Source organism: Typopeltis vanoorti, chromosome 19, assembly GCF_054136105.1.
Source record: "Typopeltis vanoorti isolate ZY-2024b chromosome 19, IOZ_Tvanoo_1.0, whole genome shotgun sequence".
NCBI lineage: Eukaryota > Metazoa > Arthropoda > Arachnida > Uropygi > Thelyphonidae > Typopeltis > Typopeltis vanoorti.
The window spans coordinates 5,891,432-5,912,291 of record NC_143567.1 but is presented as its reverse complement, the minus strand read 5'-3'; the positions used below and the strand labels follow the sequence as shown (position 1 = coordinate 5,912,291).

At 35.9% G+C, this 20,860-nt stretch overlaps 1 protein-coding gene across 16 annotated transcripts in view; it reads right to left on the bottom strand.

The window, feature by feature from the left end:
• Positions 1-20,860, bottom strand: part of LOC150095834 (uncharacterized) — a 1,527,755-nt gene that overhangs the window by 913,607 nt on the left and 593,288 nt on the right. The window lies entirely within an intron of this gene.

Sequence of the window (20,860 nt, the reverse complement as noted above, 5' to 3'; positions counted from 1 at the left end):
CTGTACACTCTGGTGTCCTGCACCAGGGAGAAAACATCACTATCAACAATAACATCGTCAATGAGACTTTTCTTATTCCTAGCCTCTTCTCTCCATTTGAATTTGTGCACATTTTTATGTTGAAACATGGTGTTAGTAATAACCAGTCCATGTCCTGAGCAGAAATCCAACAGATATTTGCCATTATTATTAGCTTTGCTCTTTTCTCCAAATTTTCCCAAAATATTTTTGTACGTCTCACAATCATTTCCTACTCTGCTATTTAGATCCCCAACAAGGACCAACTTTTCCTTTTTCATTGTGTCAGTTGCTTTTTCTAAAGCGTCAAAAAATTCCTCCACTTCTACCTTAGTAGAACCTTCTGTGGGACCATAGGCACAAATAAGTCTCATTGTCCAGTTCCCCATTCTCATATTTGCCCACATTACTCTACTTGAGACTGACTGCCATTCAAGAAGATTAGCCTCATATTTTGTGTTGAATACTATGGCTACTCCTTCTTTTCCTTGATTGTCATTGCCTGAATATAACATTTTGTATTTATTGCTCAGAAAGATCTCACCAGTTTTTGTCTTCTTTGTTTCAGTCACCCCTATTATGTCGATCTGGTACTTATCTAATTCTTCAGCTAGCTCCATTTCTTTGCCATTCAGGCTTCTTACGTTGATAGTACCGATCTTTACCTCTGGTGATGTTGAGTTGCGGTTTGTTTTCGGATTTGTTCCAGTAGCAGACTTTTCGCTGTTCGCCCTGGTTCCCTGGCAAAAACAACGGGGGCCTTGTTTAACCGGGCAACGCCCCAGCCGGCATGAAATTTTGTCATGTTGTACTATAATTTTTTATTTTGGTTTAACCAATAAGAATACAATTTGGTCGGCTAAATCCCAAATTGCCAGCCCATTCTAGTTCGTTCAGTATCAAAGTAGATACCCAACAGGGTGCACCACAAGAAGGTGAGGATTGGACATTAGGTCAGAAGCCCTGGTCAGTTCTCCGCATTCCTTTAAAGGCTATGTGGAGGTCTCCTCTCAGTTATACAGCTTTGACCCTTAATTTATTCTACATTTCTCTGACATGTATATACTTGTGTATATCTTCCCCTTCGAATATAACAGCTAAATATCTACAAAAATAAGCTTGCAAACTTAATCACATAAATTATCCAAACATAATTGGAAACTAGTTACGTACAACTTTTCACAACTATTTACATGATACATATCTACAAAAAACTTAAGTAAAAATTTGCATTGCACTTTTAACAGACATAGCTTGTTCCATCATTTTTCTTTCAAAAAACGGAACAAAATATAACAGGTTATTTTACTCCACAGGAAAACGTTTTTACATCACATTAATATTCATATCACGAAATACTCATATTATGCTAATACAAGCTTAATATTGAACATTATCACAGACAATATAACCATGAAAGTTTTAAAGCAGTAGTGTGCAAGTGTAAATTTGTTACACAATTTCATTAAAGCCTCTTTAAAACCAATTATATAAAAAAAAGCATTTTGCATCCATTTAAAGTCTTTATGATAACCTACCATTAAAATTACATTCTATCCAAAAGGTTTAGAATATAAAATGTGCATATGCGGATAATGCTAGCTACTACTATAACTTGAATTCTAATTTATTGCATTGAAAATAATTATTACCAAATATAACTTAGCATCATCTAAATCTACATGCTGTGTAGATTACATAACCATGTAAACACATAAAAATGTAATATAAATTATAAGAAAACTGTTATTTGAAAAGATTCGCAAAATTAGACTAATTCTTAAGGTGGTTCAAAATATTAGAATAATATGAAAACAAATATACAAAAATTACATTCAAAGGGAAACAACATTATAATTAATACTTTGTTGCATTCCCATTAGCTTTCATGACCATTTGTATATGGTTGAGAATATTATTTAGTAGTAATTCACAGTCGTTTTTTTTTAACAAAACATGCCCATATGGTCTGCAGACTAGAAACAAGTTCATTTTTGTCTCATGAGGCAACTTTTTGAAGAGATGTTTCTTTATAATTCCCCACAAATTCTCAATAGGGTTTAAATCTGGTGGGATTGCTGGCCAAGGAATTACACTGATTTGCCTTTCTCCGAGCCAGCTAGTAACATGTCAAGCTTCAAAGTGGTTTTGGAAGTGTGACAAGAAGCTGAATCTTGCTGAAATAGGAAATCACCATCACATAAATCTTGTGATTGAGGTAACATAAAGTTTTCAAGAATTTCTTGGTATGCTTTGGAAATGATGATGCTAATTTCATACACAATACACAGCCTACCTGGACCCTCTGTAGTCATACAAGCCCATACCATGACAGAGATTACAAATTTCACTTAATGCATTCTTTATCAAATGCTTCTTCCTTAAGATGTCAAACACATATCCCTCGATAACTATGGGACACACAAAACATAATTTCATCACTAAAAATTAACCTTTTCCAATCCTCTTAATCCCACAATAGTCTTTGCTTACACCATCACACTCTAGCTCAGTGGCGGTTCATGGCTTGAATTCGTGAGGGTGCTGCAACTTTTGAAATATACATCCACACTGTAAGTAGAGTGGATATGTGTTTGGATAAAATATGAAAATTATGGTAAAAATTAAAAAAAAAATTAAACATGAAAAAATATTGTTTATTATCAATAAAATTATACAGTTTGGTATAATTCAAAATTATTTAAAAATAAAATATATTCTTGTTTTTTCATGAAAAAATATTGTTTATTATCGATAAAATTATACAGTTTAATATAATTCAAAATTACTTAAAAATAAAATGCATTATCATAATCCCAATAATGTTCTAAAACAAAAACTATAACAAATGTTATGTCTTTAATTGTAATGTCCAAATATTTAAAGAGATGGAGTAAACACGATAAGCACTACGAACACTCTACTACTGGCGCAAACTGCATATAAACAACAGTGGAACTGCATGACGGACAGTGATGCATTGTGCTAATAGCTCGCATCTCACTATGACGTTCATATGCTTGCACACGTAGCAAATACTAGCAATATGACACTGTGGTAAACACAGTGCTGCTAGCATCCTTCGTCCTCCTAAGTGCTACAAGATGGATTTTTATTTTATTTTTTATACAAAATAAGGGAATTGTATAGGATTGTTGATGATAAAAATTAAATATTACAAACAAATATAAATAAATTAATAAATATATTTATATATATCAAGAAACATTGGGGTGCTGCAGTTCCGCAGTGCCTATACATGAGCCGCCCCTGATCTAGCTGCCTTTTACCTGGAAGTCATAAGCAGCTTCGTCTTAGGTACACCTGATTTAAAACCCAATTTGTAAAGTTGTCTTGATGGTGTAGATTTAGACACATTCACACCTGGTTCTTTCCATGTTCTGTGAAAATACCTTATACTTTGGAAGCGGTTTTTCTTCAATATCCACTCATCTCTTGATGTAGTTAGTGCCCTTCAACCGCTATTGCAGCGATTATTTTGAAAATTCCAGTTATTAGAATACTGTCTAAATAGTCTACTCATGCTTGCTTGAGAATATTTCAAATGAATTACTGAGTGACCTCGTGCAAAGTAGTCACTCAGTAACTGAACTATTTTATTCGCATCTGTCTCCATATGACCATCATCCATGCTGGTCACCTTTCTTTTTTATATACCCGCCACAGCATTTCTTCTTCTGTAACTCATGCTTAATGATATTACTCATCCATCTAACTCCAACTATCTAACTCCTTACCCTAAGTCACAAGATTTCTCAAACTTCAGATATCCACGTACCCCCTTCTTAAATTTTCATTATTACCAATACCCCCTTATCAAATAATAAATAAATAAAGTATATTTCATTGTAAATGTCTATTTTATTTGAATTTATATGTTCATATAAACAAAAAATATGATTTTTTTTAATAAAACAAAATTTGGAATAGGTTCCTCTTCATTTCCCGTCCATGAAAATCCACATTTCAAGTAATTCATATCATACTTATGAAGATCTTTCATCTTCTTTCTAGTTGGTTCTCTAGAGATGTCAAACGACACACCCTTATCAATTTCATTTGATCCAGATGCAATATCTGCATTTTCTTGTTGCTTACAGCTACTTGTATTTGCAATATTGCTCTCTTTTGTGAGTTTTATAAATCCAATCTTTAACCAATGATCCATACTTAAAAATTTGAAAGCTAAAAAAATTACCGTATTTACTCGAATATAATTCACACACTTTTTTCCCAAAAATTAAAGCTAAAAAATCGTGATGTGATATATATGCATGGATTTTCGGAAACTAAAGTTTCAGAAAAAAAAACTGACAATGGGGCGACTTACCAAGAAGCTCCTATTCGCTATCGCTACTTTTGGCCTCGAGAACAGTTTCCTTGTGTGCATCTTCAAAGTCATCTACCCAAATAGCTTCATCTTCTTTCCCATAATTTCGAGCAAAAATTACCAGTAATTTACAAGACTTGAGATAGACAGCAGCAGCTATGAAGACGTGCATATGATTGTGCGTCATTAACAAAAGATTGCATGACCCAAAGACAAATTTGCATTTCAACAATCGAGTTGAAATGCTAATTCTCTTCAGCCGAATTCAATAATATGTTCACGACAGGGTGGTGTCAAGCACCCCGTCGTGAACCATATATTGCACCGGCAACATATGGTTTTTCTTGAGTCTATACAGCAGTTTCTGTTGGAGGGAAGATGTGATTCATTAGTTACTGCCGGTTTTATCCCAGTTGTCTCTAATTGCACTTGATGATTGAAGATGTTGAAAGTTTATTTTTCACTTGGTTAGACTACAATAAATTTAGTTTAATCCTTTATCCAAGTGTGAGCAAACAAAGTTTGCCCCTGAAAGTATCTTCAGGACTGGGGTAAGGTGGTACAACACTAGGCAACTCATTGCAAAGGTGGAGCAAGCTAACAATCACTCCTATCTCGGTATCTCCCATAATGCAAAACACATCTCCTTGCGGATATGTCAAATGTTATGCATTAAGGGAAAGGGCCACTATCCGGATTAGTTTTGACCTTTATTGAGGTCTCTTCAGTGGGAGCCAAGCAGAAGCATTAGCAAGGTCATCTCTACCTATAGGAGTTGCCAAACAGTGTACCACCTTTTTAATAAATTACTCTGGATTTAGAGAAAGATGTTGAAAGTTTATTTTTCACTTGTTTAGACTATAATAAATTTAGTTTAACCCTTTATCCAAGTGTAAGCAAACAAAGTTTGCAACTGAAAGTATAAAGGATTGGATAAAGGATTAAACTAAATTTATTATAGTCTAACCAAGTGAAAAATAAACTTTCAACATCTTTATCCTTTCTTTTAAGCTTACACAGTGTTCCGAATGCATTTTTGAAAATTATGGAGACAACTACCATGTTTGAATAAAAACTTTAGTTTAATATAACTAAAATCTACATTTGACGTTTCGACCTTTATGTCAAGGTCATCTTCTGGAGCATACAACTATACACAGGAAACAAGCTATGCTACAATCAAACTGGTTTGTTAAAGACACTGACCAACCGCTACAACAATTGTTGGCCTGACCTCTGGTGGGAAAAAAAAAAAAAAATTATACATCAACGCTAGAGTCCTATTATTAGTGTTACCTGTTGGTTGTAGAAATACACTGTGCACAACAACAAGTATCTATCTATATACATATGTTAACATCATGTACATTCCAGCCAGTTGGTATGGAATGGTTTCTAATACTAGCTGAAGATTGGCTAGAGTCCTGACTTATGCTGGATCTTATATATAAATCCTGATAAACCACCCAAATATCAACAACAAAAATTACATGAAAATTCCAGGGATCTGGATGGCACACATTCTGCGTACCTAATATATAAGATCCAGCATAAGTCAGAACTCTAGCCAATCTTCGGCTAGTATTAGAAACCATTCCATACCAACTGGCTGGAATGTACATGATGTTAATATATGTATATAGATAGCTACTTGTTGTTTTGCCCAATGTATTTCTACAACCAACAGATAACACTAATAATAGGACTCTAGCGTTGATGTATAATTTTTTTTTTTTCCACCAGAGGTCAGGCCAACAATTGTTGTAGCGGTTGGTCAGTGTCATTAACAAACCAGTTTGATTGTAGTGTAGCTTGTTTTCTGTTTATAGTTGTATGCTCCAGAAGATGACCTTGACATAAAGGTCGAAAAGTCGAATGTAGATTTTAGTTATATTAAACTAAAGTTTTATTCAAACACAGCAGTTGTCTCCATAATTTTCAAAAATGCATTCGGATCACCGTGTAAGCTTAAAAGAAAGGATTCAGATCATCCTTGGAAATGATACCCACAAGCGCTGCAATCGCTACGGTAAGTTAAAGATTCGTATTTCCCTCTTGATCAATCGGCTGGCCTTTTTAAAGAGACGCAGAGACAATAACCTTATTCCTATCTGCATCAGGCTAAAAAAGAAATTTACGTCCGCTAAGGCACTCCGTATTTATGACTGCACAGAAAAAGCAATGCTTAGAGAACAGATTCAAACAGCCTGCCAACCTAGCTACAACACAAAATCTGGTTTCAAAATTACAATCCGAGCTATCGAACTATATTAATGGAGACATTCTACAAGTACTGGAAAGAATTACTGACAATTTGGCCAAATATACCCTGGAAAAGAATAAAGAAAAATTCAAGACCAAATTCCACAGTTTGAAACAACGACAAAATATGGTGGGCAATCACAGGAATCCATCCAATCAGAAGGCTTCCTCCCCGATAAACACCAACAATGAATAACAAACAAGGGAGACAAGGAGCGAACAACCACCGGCAAGCAAGAACCATGTGATCAACCTATCAAGCCACACTCTGAACAACGGCGAACTTACGATACTGAATAAAGGACTTAACTACGCAATAGCACCTAAAAAGGTAAACAAATTGGATTTTATCTACCACATTGAAAGAGTCATCAGGTCCCTACCTAACAATATAGCAGATAAAATACGACTAGAAACTAGTAATGTCCTGAACACTAAGAAAACCATACAGAACAATCTCACAAAAACAGAATTAACAGCAATTAAGTTATTAAAAGCCAAACAAAGCATAATAATAACGAAAGCGGATAAAGGCAATGCCACTGTTGTCCTTTACAGGTCAACATACATACTTCAAATGAATCAACTAGTAGCCGATAACAACATATAAAATGGTAAATTATAACCCACAAAAAGGATAAAACAGAGAAACTACTCAAGTCTGTCACTTCTTGGCCACCAGACATGGTTAAAAAACTCAAACCCCACTACGCCCCCCCCCCCAGAATATATGGGGTCCCGAAAATACACAAACAAAATGTGTCCCTTCGACCAATCGTGGAAGGAATAGACAGTCCCAATTACCACTTAGCCAAGAAATTAGCAGCAACACTCAAGGAGTTGTAGGTCATTCCCCCTCCTACATAAAAAACACACAACACTTTATAAACAAAATTAAAAACACAATACTCGACAAAGACGACTTATTAGTCAGTTTCGACGTTTCTGCCCTTTTCACTAATGTCCCCATCAATGACACAATTCTCCTACTACAGAACAAATTTCAGCCCAACATTATGGCCCTCTTTGCCCACGTACTACAATCCGGTTACTTCGTGTGGCAAGACAAATTTTATCTACAAAAAGAAGGTACAGCCATGGGCTCACCACTATCCCCCACCCCCACCCCCAATCGCTAACTTCTACATGGAAACCTTTAAGCAAAGGGCTCTTGATTCTGCCACGCTAAGACCGACAGTCTGGCTTAGATATGTTGACGATGTGTTCGCAATCTGGCCGCACGGGCGACAAACACTAAACACATTCCTCAGCCACCTGAACAAACAACACGAACGCATACAATTTACCATCGAAATCGAAAACCAAAATTTGCTCCCGTTCCTAGACACACTAGTCACACGTCTTCCTTCAGGCAGTCTATCCTTCACGGTCTACCGAAAACCGACACACACTGGCCAATACATACATGCTAATTCATACCACCACCCATCACAAAAATATGGAGTCATCAACACCCTTAAAAACAGAGCCACAACTATCTGCTCTAACCAGCAAGCCCTGAAACAAGAACTAAAAATCATTACTGACACATTCATAAATAATGGCTATAACAAAAATACTGTTAATAAAATACTCTATAAAACTACAACAAAAACGAATCTGGATTACAGTAAAACCATAGCCATCCCATACATTAAAGGGTTATCAGAAAAAATCAACAGAATCCTACAACATTATAACCTCAATGCCACCTTTAAACCACCTACTAAACTTAAAACCATATTCAGCTCCTCTAAGGATCCTCTCCTCCCATTAGCACATCCTGGAGTCTATTGCATCCGCTGCACCTGTAACTTACCGTACATTGGTGAAACAGGATGGACAATCCCTATACGCAAGAAAGAACACATTAGACACATTAAATATAACCATTATGGTGAAGCAGGCCTCTCAGACCATGCACTCAACACCTTACACCAAATCAACTGGAAAAGCACCCGCTCTTTACACTGCACAAAAACCTGGTATGAAAGGAAATTTAAGGAAGCCTGCGAAATCCTGATAAACCACCCAAATATCGACAACAAAGATGGCATGAAAATTCCAAGGATCTGGATGGCACACATTCAGCCTACCTAATATATAAGATCCAGCATAAGTCAGGACTCTAGCCAATCTTCAGCCAGTATTAGAAACCATTCCATACCAACTGGCTGGAATGTACATGATGTTAATATATGTATATAGATAGATACTTGTTGTTGTGCACAATGTATTTCTACAACCAACAGATAACACTAATAATAGGACTCTAGCGTTGATGTATAATTTTTTTTTTTTCCACCAGAGGTCAGGCCAACAATTGTTGTAGCGGTTGGTCAGTGTCTTTAACAAACCAGTTTGATTGTAGTGTAGCTTGTTTTCTGTGTATAGTTGTATGCTCCAGAAGATGACCTTGACATAAAGGTCGAAAAGTCGAATGTAGATTTTAGTTATATTAAACTAAAATTTTTATTCAAACACGGTAGTTGTCTCCATAATTTTCAAAAATGCAAAATGCTTTCAACATCTTTCTCTAAATCCAGAGTAATTTATTAAAAAAGTGGCACACCGTTTGGCAACTCCTATAGGTAGAGATGACCTTGCTAATGCTTCTGACTGGTATCTCCGCTTGGGCCTGGCTCCCACTGAAGAGACCTCAATAAAGGTCGAAACTAGTCTGGGTAGTGGCTCTTTCCCTTAATGCATAACATTAGACATATCCGCAAGGAGATGTGTTTTGCATTATGGGAGATACTGAGATAGGAGTGATGTTAGCTTGCTCCACCTTTGCAACGAGTTGCCCAGCGTTGTACCACCTTACCCCAGTTCTGAAGATACTTTCAGGCGCAAACTTTTTTTTGCTCACACTTGGATAAATGATTAAACTAAATTTATTATATTCTAATTGCACTATTTGTTGAGAACTATAATGATTCCATGCGTTAATGATGCATAGCCGAAAATTGCCACATACCCCATGAAGATCTTTCGTATATACTACCAGAGGTATGAGTACCACACTTTGAGAAACACTGCCCTAGGTATACAATTTAATACTGCTTCCTCTAGATGACCCTTAACTATATCCCATGCACTACTAACATCCTTATCCTGGAGTATTTTATGCCACAGCACAGATTTAAGCTTCTTCCTAAGCTTGTCATAATCACCTGATTTGTAGTTCCACATACACACACCTATTCTTTGCAGAATATTCTTCATGTTTCATAATCTCCCAAGTCAAGACAGCATAGTCACTTTCACCAATCAGAGGCAATATGGTCACTTTGGTTATGGATAGCTCTTCTGATCCGTGTGTTGAGGCTTAAGTGCTTTCTACAACGTGAAGAATTCATGTTGGAGGTTTAATGGAATATTATCAGCAAGGAGAAAGGATTAAAACTAATTTTAATGCTTCCATTATTTCATCTCAGTCACAGAGACATCTTCAGGGATTACAAATAACTTTTTGTAATAACACATACAAATACAATACAGGTGGTGTACCCTCTATGGGCATTTGCAGGTGGCCTAGGATGTAAAGAGGGATCTCCGATAATGAATGTTTTCCAAATTTTGGGAAGTTTTAAGCAACCATATTTGCATAAAATTTGCAACTGTATTTGCTTAAGTACACTTAAGCCTCAACACACAGATTCTAATCATTCATGGTGAAGAAATAGCAAGCAAAGCAAATCAATATGGTAAGTCGAAACTATGCGTATCGTGGCAATTAAATTGGGTGGACTTTTTAAAAAGATGTTGGGACTCAAGAGTTATTCCTAACTGTGCTAGACTTAAAATCAAATTTCAATCAAAAAAAGCCCTTCGTATATATAAACGTGCTAGTCTGGCACTATTACGAGAGCAGATTGCCACAACTCGCGCCAGCCTTGCTACAACAAATGCCACCATTGATCAGTTACAATCAGAGCTGTCCATTATACTCAATTCTGAACTTTGGTCCATTCTCTTTGACATCTCAGAAGCTTTCGTGCAGAAAGAATTCCAAAAAATAAAAAATAAGCACATCAAAAAGTTTAATAACCTTTGTAAATCGAAATTGCTACATCAAGTTCAACAGCTCCATACAGTAGTCATCCTATCGTCAAAAATACTCAGTGAAGATGCCATCAGTGCTCTAAGCCTCGGCCACAATGTTGACCTCGCGCCTAAAAGAAGTTTCAGTACTAGATATTATGATACGCCATCGAAAGTGGAATCTGTCACTTAGCTCTGGAAACGGCTAATAACATCAGTCTGGATGTAGCTAACATCCTCTCCCAGTCACTTCCAAAAAGTAATTTATCTTCCAGACAACTCTCTACCCTCAGAAAATTACAGAAAGAAAAAAGTATCGTCATCACCAGAGCTGATAAGTGTAATGCCACAGTCGTCCTTAATGCCTCAGAATATAATCGGAAAATGGATATTATTCTCCAGGATTGTGCTACCTACATACCACTTGAACACAATCCCACAAAAATTCAAGTTAAAAAAATTACTTAAAAAAGTGCTCTACTGTCCTCCTGACATTACAAAAAAAACTCAAACCTTTCGATTCTCGTTCCCCCCCCCGGATATAAGGTTTAACTAAAATCCACAAACTTAATTCTCCTCTAAGACCTATAATAGATGCCACTAATGCACCTTGCTACAAACTGTCAAAGCAGCTAGCTTACTCTCTGACCCCCATCCCCTCACTGGTCTTACCACTTCTTGTGTAAAAAACTCTATCAACTTTAAAAACTTAATTGAAAATCTTACTTTAAATAATACAGACATATTGGTCAGCTTTGACATCATCTGATTGTTTGCCAATATTCCCCTAAATGAAACCATAACACTCTTAAAAAAAGTTTTTCCTTAGAGTTCTTTTCCCTGGCCATCAATTCTGGTTATTTTTCTTGGAAGAACAAAATCTACAAACAGATAGAGGGAACTGCCATGGGTTTCCCCCTCCTCTCACCAATTTTTACATGGAAAATTTTGAAAAACGAGTCAGACTCTTCCCCTCTAAAACCTTCTATCTGGCTAAGATATGTAGATGATGTGTTCTCTATTTGGCCTCATGGCCCAGACACATTAGACTCCTTCCTCAGTCACCTCAATTGCCTACATCCAAAAATCCAGTTTACGACGGAAAAAGAAAATAATAATAGTTTACCCTTCCTAGACACCTTAGTAACACGTCTTCCTAATGGTAACCTTTCTTTCTCTGTATATAGAAAACTTACTCATACAGGCAGATACATTCACAAACTTTCCCACCACCACCCCTCTCAACAAAATGGCATTATTAAAACTCTAACCAATAGAGCTCACAATCTTTGTTCCAGCAAAACTGCCCTTTCAACCAAACTCAAACACATACACAACACCTTCCTTTCCAATGGCCACGGTGATTACAGAATTAAAACAATAATCAATTCCTTCCCCATTTCCTGACCATCTCTTCAGAGATGCCATCACTATACTTTAATCCATGGCACATCAGAAAAAAATAGCCAGGTCGTTAAAAAAGTACAACCTCCATACAGCATTTAAGCCCCACCGTAAACTTACTACCCTTATCCGTTCCACCAAAGATCAACTCCCTCCTCTCTCAGCAAGGTACTTTTACCTTGTTCCCTGTTGAGTACCTTGTTCCTGTAAGCTGGCTTACTTCGGGCAGACAGGCAGATCAGCAATCATCCGGTTAGAAGAACATAAGTCATATATTTGCAATCATGATTATGGTCAATCTGGATTGGCAGACCATGTTTTGGATACAACTCACAGGATCTCCTGGAAAAAATACCACCATGCTCCACCATAGTAAATTCAAAAAAGAAAGATTGTTTTTTGAATCTGCATCTGCACTCAGGAATCGACCTAATTTAAACAAATACAGTTGCATAAAATTTCCCAAAATCTGGGAACACATTAATTATCAGAGATCCCTCTTTACATCCTAGGCCACCTGCAAACATCCATAGAGGGCACACCACCTAGATAGGACTTTAGTTTCACTCACTTGTTTTACTTATCATTTTATTGTATATATGTGTGTTGTTACAAAAAGTTATTTGGAATCCCTGAAGATGTCTCTGTGACTAAGACGAAATATTGGAAGCATTAAAATTAGTTTTAATCCTTTCTCAGTGCTGATAATATTCCATTAAACCTCCAATATGAGCTCTTCTGATCAGGTCCAATACTCACCCTCCCCTAGACCCCTCCATCACATGCTACCTTAAGCAATTATCTCTTAGTAGGTGTATAAATTCTATTGCCTTTTGCCATGTGATCTTTCTTCCTTTCAGTCTTTATCTGCATAGTTGAAGTCCATCATAATAATCACTTGACCTGTACCCATTGTACTAATTTGGCAATGCATGTCTTCCAGATCATTTGTGGAACTCCCTAGCCTATAGCAACTGAATTCAACTCAGCTGTTACTCTTTTATAAAAATATTACTAGCCTTAATTTCACACCAGATTGATTAAAATGAACAGCTGCCCTCCCACCTCGTTCCTATTCTTTTTAGCTGCAATTCATCTGCTATCATCAGCAGTACTTCTCCCACCCATCCTTATCTTCTCTATCTTCCCTGAAAATACTAAACCCTTCACATTCAATCCCTGTAATGACACTATATGCTTTCAGCCAAATCTCACCAATGTCTATAATTTTTGGCAAGGTTGCATTAAACAATGGGATGGAAGGGTTGGCGAAGCACAATACATAGTCTCTCCCACTCAAATGCCAGCCTCACCTTCTTGTGGTCCATCCTGTTCTAAAAGTACAAATGAGGCGCTGGTGACTGAGTATGGGAGGTATAATCCTAACAGAGTAAATGCTGTTAGATCTGTCTGTCCAGAGGCATTAGGTAGCAGCCCTACCACTGGACTTACCCAGCAACAGGCTAGTAACCTGCCTGGCAGAAATTCAATATACTTTCAATCCAAAGAAAATCTGGATGGATTATCAGGGAAAAGACCACAATTCAGGAAAAGATAAACAAAATTAGAAAAAGGAACACATAATGATGATAGCAAAATGTAATGAGAGAAGAATCGCATACAAAGAAGAGGAACTTGATAAACAACTAAACCAAACTAACATAAAGATATGTATAATAACAGAAACAAAGGGAAAAAAAAGGTACAAAAGAAACAAACAACTATATACAAATCTACAGTGGGGTAAAAAAAAAAAAAGAAGAAAGAGCAAAAGCAGGTATAATGATTATGGTACATAAATCTCTAAAGAACAATATTGTATATTATAACTATTAGAACAAAAGACTAATAGAAATTAGACTCAAGACATTAAGAGGCCACATAAAAATAATTGGTGCGTATGCACCAGAATTAAAAAAAAAGAAGAAGACAGTAAAATATTTTATAAAGAACTACAGAATGATACAGATGAATCAAACAAAACTGACTATTTACTACTAGCAGGAGATTTAAATGTCAGAATAGGAAACAAAAAATACAAAACAAACATAGTAAATTTGGCAAAGATATATGTAATCAAAGTGGTCACACAGACTGCATGATTTTGTAATTTGTAATAATATGAGAATAATGAATTCAGTGTTCAAACACAAGGAAATTTTTGCTGGATGATTTGGATAGTTTGGAGGATGCTAAGGAGAATGGATGTCAATTTCATGTGGCAAAATGTAAGGTTATGCATTTTGAGGTGAAAAGATTAGCAGCAATATACCACATTGGTGGAACTGCACTCCAGGAGATTGACAAGGCCAGGAATTTGGGAGTGTTGGTGGATAGGGAGTCGAAGTTTAGGGGGCACATTGCAAAAGTTGCTAAATCAGCTCATCAAATCACTTGGTTACTGAAGAATACTTTGACGAGCAGAGACAAGCAAGTTATTGTTCCTCTGTATTGAGCCTTGATAAGACCCCATCTAGACTATTGTGGTCTAGATGATTTGGGGTCTTATCAAGACTTACCAGGGTTTCTTCTTGATGGAGAGGTGGAGAGGATCCAGAGACGAGTGACCAAGATGATAGCAGGTCTATGGAATGAACCTTATGAGAACAGGTTGAAGATTTGTGGGTTGCAGAAATTGGTTGATAGGCAGAAGAGGGGTAATATGATTGAGACATTCAAATTACTGAGGGGGTTTCTATAAGATTAATTCAGAAGATATTTTTGAGAACAGGACTGGTGGTGGGAGGACTAGGGGCGGCCATCCATGGAAACTAGGCAAGAGTGTGGTTAGTAAGGGTGTTAGAGCTAGGTGTTTTACTTGGAGAGTGGTGAATGAGTGGAATAAGCTGCCAGAGTCTGTTGTGGGTGCCATGACTGTGAATGAGTTCAAGGCGAAGTATGATGGATACTGTGTGAATGTTGAATAGTTGTTCTTGACATGATGTTAGGGCCTCCCTCGATGAGTATAAGGACTCCTTGGAGTTGCCCGTAATAATAATAATAATAATAATAATACTTGGTCAGCCAGAGGATGGAAATCAGTAATTGACTATGTTATCGCAAATTTTAAATTAGTGCAGTTAATTTTAGATGTAAGAGCATACTGATGCTTTGAATTAAACTCTGATCATTATATGTAATCAGCAAAAATTCAATTTAAACCAAAGTGGCTAAAAATAGATAAAATTGAAAATTCTTATCAACCGAGTTACAAAATTTCTTCACTACAGGATCTCCATGTTAGACAACAATATCAAAAAGGCACAAACTTAAAAACAGAAACCACACATGAATTCAAGTCACATTGAAGAGGAACGGGAAAATCTGAAACAAATTCTCACAAAAGCAGTAACAGAAAGATTAGGAATAAAGCGCAAATGGATTAGAAAGAGGACTACGAGACTACAACAAAGAAATAGAAAATATAATAAAAACAAAAAAAGGACAGTTATTAGAAATGGCTAAACTTCAAAACAAAAGAAACAGAAATAAAGTATAAAAAAAAGAGTGCAATTGCAAAACAAGAAGTAAGGAAAAAACATACAGAGAGATGGAACAATTTCGTAACAGAATTAAAAAAAGGATATATTTAAGCCACAACCTAAAACCTATAAAGTAATAAAATACATGAATTAAGAAAGGAAAGAAAAGATAAAAATACAAACAATAAATTAAGAAAATGGGTGATCTATTCCCAAAATCTCTGGACAGATGAGAATAACAAAATAAAATTTTATATAAAAAAGAATGACCTAACAGAAAATATCACAATGTTAGAACTGAAAAATACGATAAAGAAGGTGAAAAAGAGGAAAATACCAAGAGAAGATAATATAAATACAGAACTATATAAAAATGCAGGTGAAAAATTTAATGAAAGACTTCTGAAATTTTTTAATATGCTTGGATATCTGGAAAAACTCCTAACTCTTGGAAAAAAGCACTGATTATCCCAATCTATAAAAAAGGAAATAAAGGTGATTGCAATAACTATAGGGGAATTAGTCTGCTAAATACAGGATATAAAATATATGCAGGAATATTAAAAGAGAAGCTAAACAATATTATAGAGGACAAACTACTTGAAGAACAGAACGGTTTCCAAAAAGGTCGATCCTGCATAGATCCAAGTTTTACTCTAAAATTATTAATAGAAAAGGGAAACAAATTTCAAACAGAAACAGACATGGCCTTTATTTATGTTGGAACATGGTGTTAGTAACAACCATGTCCATGTCCCGAGCAAAAATTCAACAGATATTTACTGTTATTATTAGCTTTGCTCTTTTCTCCAAATTTTTCCCAAATATTTGAAGATTAGATCCCTCAACAAGGACCAACATTTCATTTTCATTGTGTCAGTTGCTTTCTTTAAAGCCTCAAAAAATTCCTCCACTTCTAACTTAGTAGAACTTTCTGTGGGACCACAGGCACAAATAAGTCTCATTGTCCAGTTCCCAATTCTGATATTTGCCCACATCACTCTACTTGAAATTGCCTGCCATTCAAGAAGATTAGCCTCGTATGAATGAGGATGGGCTGGCAATTTGGGATGTAGCCAACCAAATTTTATTCTTATTGGCTTAAACCAAAATAAAAAATGATGGTACAACATGACAGAATTCCATGCCAGCTGGGGCGTCACCAGGTTAAAAAAGGCCCCTGTTGTTTTTGCCAGGGAACTAGGGCAAACAGCGAAAAGTCAGCTACTAGAACAAATCCTAAAACTCACCCCAACTCAACATCAGAGTTCACAATCGGTACTATCAACATAAGAAGCCTGAATGGCAAAGAAATGGAGCTAGCTGAGGAATTGGATAAGTACCAGATTGAAATAATAGGGGTGACTGAAACAAAAAAGGCAAATCTGGTGACATCTTTCTGAGCAATAAATACAAAAGGTTATATTCAGGCAATGAAAATCAAGCAAAAGAAGGAGTGACCATCGTATTCAACACTAAATATGAGGCTAATCTTCTTGAAAGGTAGACAGTCTCAAGTAGATTGATGTGGGCAAATATGAGAATGGAACTGGACAGTGATTAGTAATGATGCAATCTTTCATGTAGTACTATCAAATCCTGTACACCCCTTGAAGGTATATATCAGGAATTTGATGATGATGATTTAAAATCTATAGAACAAGTAAAATATTTTAGCTATTTATGCACAGTTTTTAGTGAAGATGATAAATTAAGTATGGAAATATACAGTAGAATAAATAAAGGAGGTATGGTGTGGAGCCAGTTGGATAAATTTATATGGAATTCTTATAAGAGAAATTAGTCAAAACACCAAACTAGCAGTATACAAGACGGTGTTCAAAGTTTTGATCTGAGAATCTGGGTAGAAGTAAAGTACAGCAAGGTTTCCCAAACTTTTTTCCCCGTGGCTCGGTTATTTTAACATTTCATCTTCTTGACCCACTAAAATTTTTATGGCCAATAGGTAAAATAAAACAGATTTGAATGTTCATAGAGTTTTCATTTATTATTATTATAATAAAGAAGCATTTACTTTTACAAAAATATAAAGAAATTAAACTAAAGCCAAGTAATTTATTGACTTTATTCTTAAATCTGGTTCGACTTCCAATCGGTTTCTATATTTATTTTTTAGAAACACCAGTGTTGAAAAACGTGTTCCACACTTATAGGTTGTGACAAAAGGCATTAGAAATTTTATCACTTTTTCTGCTAAAACTGGGTACTCCTGATGGCAAGGCAGCCAAAAATCCATCAGTGGTATTGTGTTGAAGATGTATTTGAGTGCCATATCACACAACAGTTCAATTATAGATTCAATATCTGAATCTGGCAATTCTGTTTCAGATTCTGCGTTCACTGTAAAAGGATTCCTTATCCATGCTTTGTTGCTGGGGGGAAAATATTTCTTCAGACTTCAGACACAGTCTGGTGTTACGGCCTTGATAACAGCTGAAATCTCATCCAGCATGGAACTCATATTTTACTCTTTGGAAGCAGGGAATTGTAATTCCTTGCTTCCAAACGACGGGCCCACAAATTGAGTTTTTTTTGTTGCAGTGTCCACCTTCTCTAGCACTTTAAATACAGTTACATTGCTACCCTGTAATGTCAGATTTAAATTATTCAAAAAATCAAAAATGTCACAAAGGTAGGCAACCTTAATTAACCAATTGACATCATGAAAACTGTCTTTGAATTCAAATATTACATCCCTAGCCATTGGGGGATGTTGCTCTAAGAACATTAAAACTTGATCCTTCATTTCAATAAGTCTTCTTAAAAATTCCCTTTTGACAGCCATCGCACCTCACAGTGTAAAAGAAAATGTTCATGTTCACTCCCCATTTCTTTGCACAACACAGAGAATATTCTTGAATTCAATGGACAAGATTTTATAAAGTTCATAAATTGTAAACACTCTTGCATAGTTGCATTTAAAAGCAATGGCAGTCGTTTGACGGCCAATGCTTCTCTGTGAATGCTACAATGCACCCATACACAGTCTGGTGTTACGGCTTTGATCTTTGGAAAAAGTCCAGTACATGCACCTGCCATTGCGCAGGCTCCATCGCTACTCAGTCCCACACATTCCTTCCATTCAATGCCCTTTTCAGTGATGTAATTTGCATTTTTTGTAATTTTCAGTGATGTAATCAAATTAAAAATTTCTTCAGCTGTTGTTCTTGTTGTCAGAGGTTCACAAAAAAAAAAAGAAATTCTGTGTGATTGTATTGTCACTGTTATATTGTCACAACCATATCTCGCAAAACACATTAAATTGACATTGTCCGATATATCTGTACTTTCATCGAACCATCTCCATGATTCTATGCTTCACTGTGTTATTTGATAGCGTCAGCATATTTACTCGGCTCTCCTATTTTTTATCACACATTTGAGATGCTAACATTTTCATTGATGGAACTATTATATTTCTCGGCTACTGTGTGAGGATTACCAGTTTCAGCAATTAATTTTGATATTTCATAGGAAACTATTACAAGGTTTTCAGACTGAGCTCCCTGAGAAAAATTCAAAGACATAGTCTTCTTGGTAGCTATTAGTTCTCTCTTTTTATTTATAAAGAAATCTACTGGCTTATTACTGTAGTTCGGATGTTTCAATTCCAAATGTCGCTTCAACTTTGAAGGTCTCATGGACTCTTTTGAAAGTGCCACACAACAAATAACACATAATGGTTTGTCATCAGCATCCTTGATGAAACCGAATTGTATGTAATCCTCAGAATACTGTCGGGTCCACTACATCTTCTTTTTTGTAAGAGTAGTAGACACCGTGCAGCCGTTTGTTAGTGCTGATCTCAGAACTCGTGCCCGGCTGCACATCATTCGATTGTTCATTAGTGCTAATCAAAGAGTTTGCAACCAGCACATTGTTTGTTTGTTGTTTTATTACCCATTTATCCATCGTTAAATGGGTAATGGCAAGCGAGATGAAGAAATAATCAAATAAATTATTTAGAAATAATTCTAATAATTACGGCTATTCAGCCGAACCCACCATGCAAGGTAAACGTAATCAGTAAATACAAAAAAATATGCTCTCTCTCGATGCTTAACTCAAATGCTGAACAAGCAGAGTGAGTACGTGGCGAGCGAGTAAAACAAGTGCCAGACCACAAAATGATTTGGCTGGTGGCACGGTTGCCGCTGCTCAGCCTTGCCATTAGTTGAGCTACTTTACCATGAACAAAGAGACTGTGAAATGCCGACGTGGACAGAGCGTGTTTTTCGTCTTAATTAATTAAATTATTTATTCATTAGTCCAATTAAATGCTATTTACTTGTATTTTAGAGTTTCCTGAAAAAAAGAAAACTAAAAAACGAAACACCTAGGTTTTCGAGAGTTTCTTTAGGTGACCTGACATTCAGCTTTCGTGGCCCGGTGCAGGGTCGTGACCCACCATTTGGGAAATACGCTGAGGTACAGGATTAGAGACTAGAGACCACAGATATGAGAGTTCTGAGAAAAAATATGGGGAATGAACAGATGACATCAATGGCAGAATTATATTAAAAATGAAGATATTAGGAAGGAACTTTACATTGTTGGAATTCAAGAATGTGTGAGTATTGATAATTTAATATGGTATGGTCACTTAAACAGAATGGAAGAGGATAGGTGTTTGAAAAGCAAGTGATTGATGCCAATGACAAGAAAAAGACTAAACTCTCAATAGACTGATTCAGTCAGAAGTGCCTTAGAAGACGACTGAAATGTTAGTTACAATATTGGAAGGATGACAAGTGATAGACTGATTTGGAGAAAATTGTTGATAGGAGAATAGTAATAACATAAACTTAATCATGTGGTATTGCTATAGTACCTGTGCACTCTGTGAGTGTACAAACCAGGATATTGATGATGCTGTATTCACTAAGATATTCTTTCATGATTATTTTTCCTTTTACTGCAGTAAAGGAACTATACAGAATTTCCTTACATCTATTTTCTTAACTTTTTTCTTTCCTAGTCCAAATTGGCATTCTTTATAATTATTATCATTCTTTTTGCCTGTGCTTGATACCTGTAATGGACTTGCTTCTGATATTTCTTCCACAATATTTTCTTTATATGCAACTCTCCGTTTTTGTTTTATTTAAATCTATATAACTATAATATGGTTTCTTACCTTGACTTTGTAGATGCAATCCATTATTACTTTTTTTTTTTAGGTGCTCTTAACTGATTCATATGTGCTGATGACTTTTTCAGTTAGGTGATGAATTTTTATTGGAGGGATGCCATAGCCAAATGTCATCAAGTGTCAAAG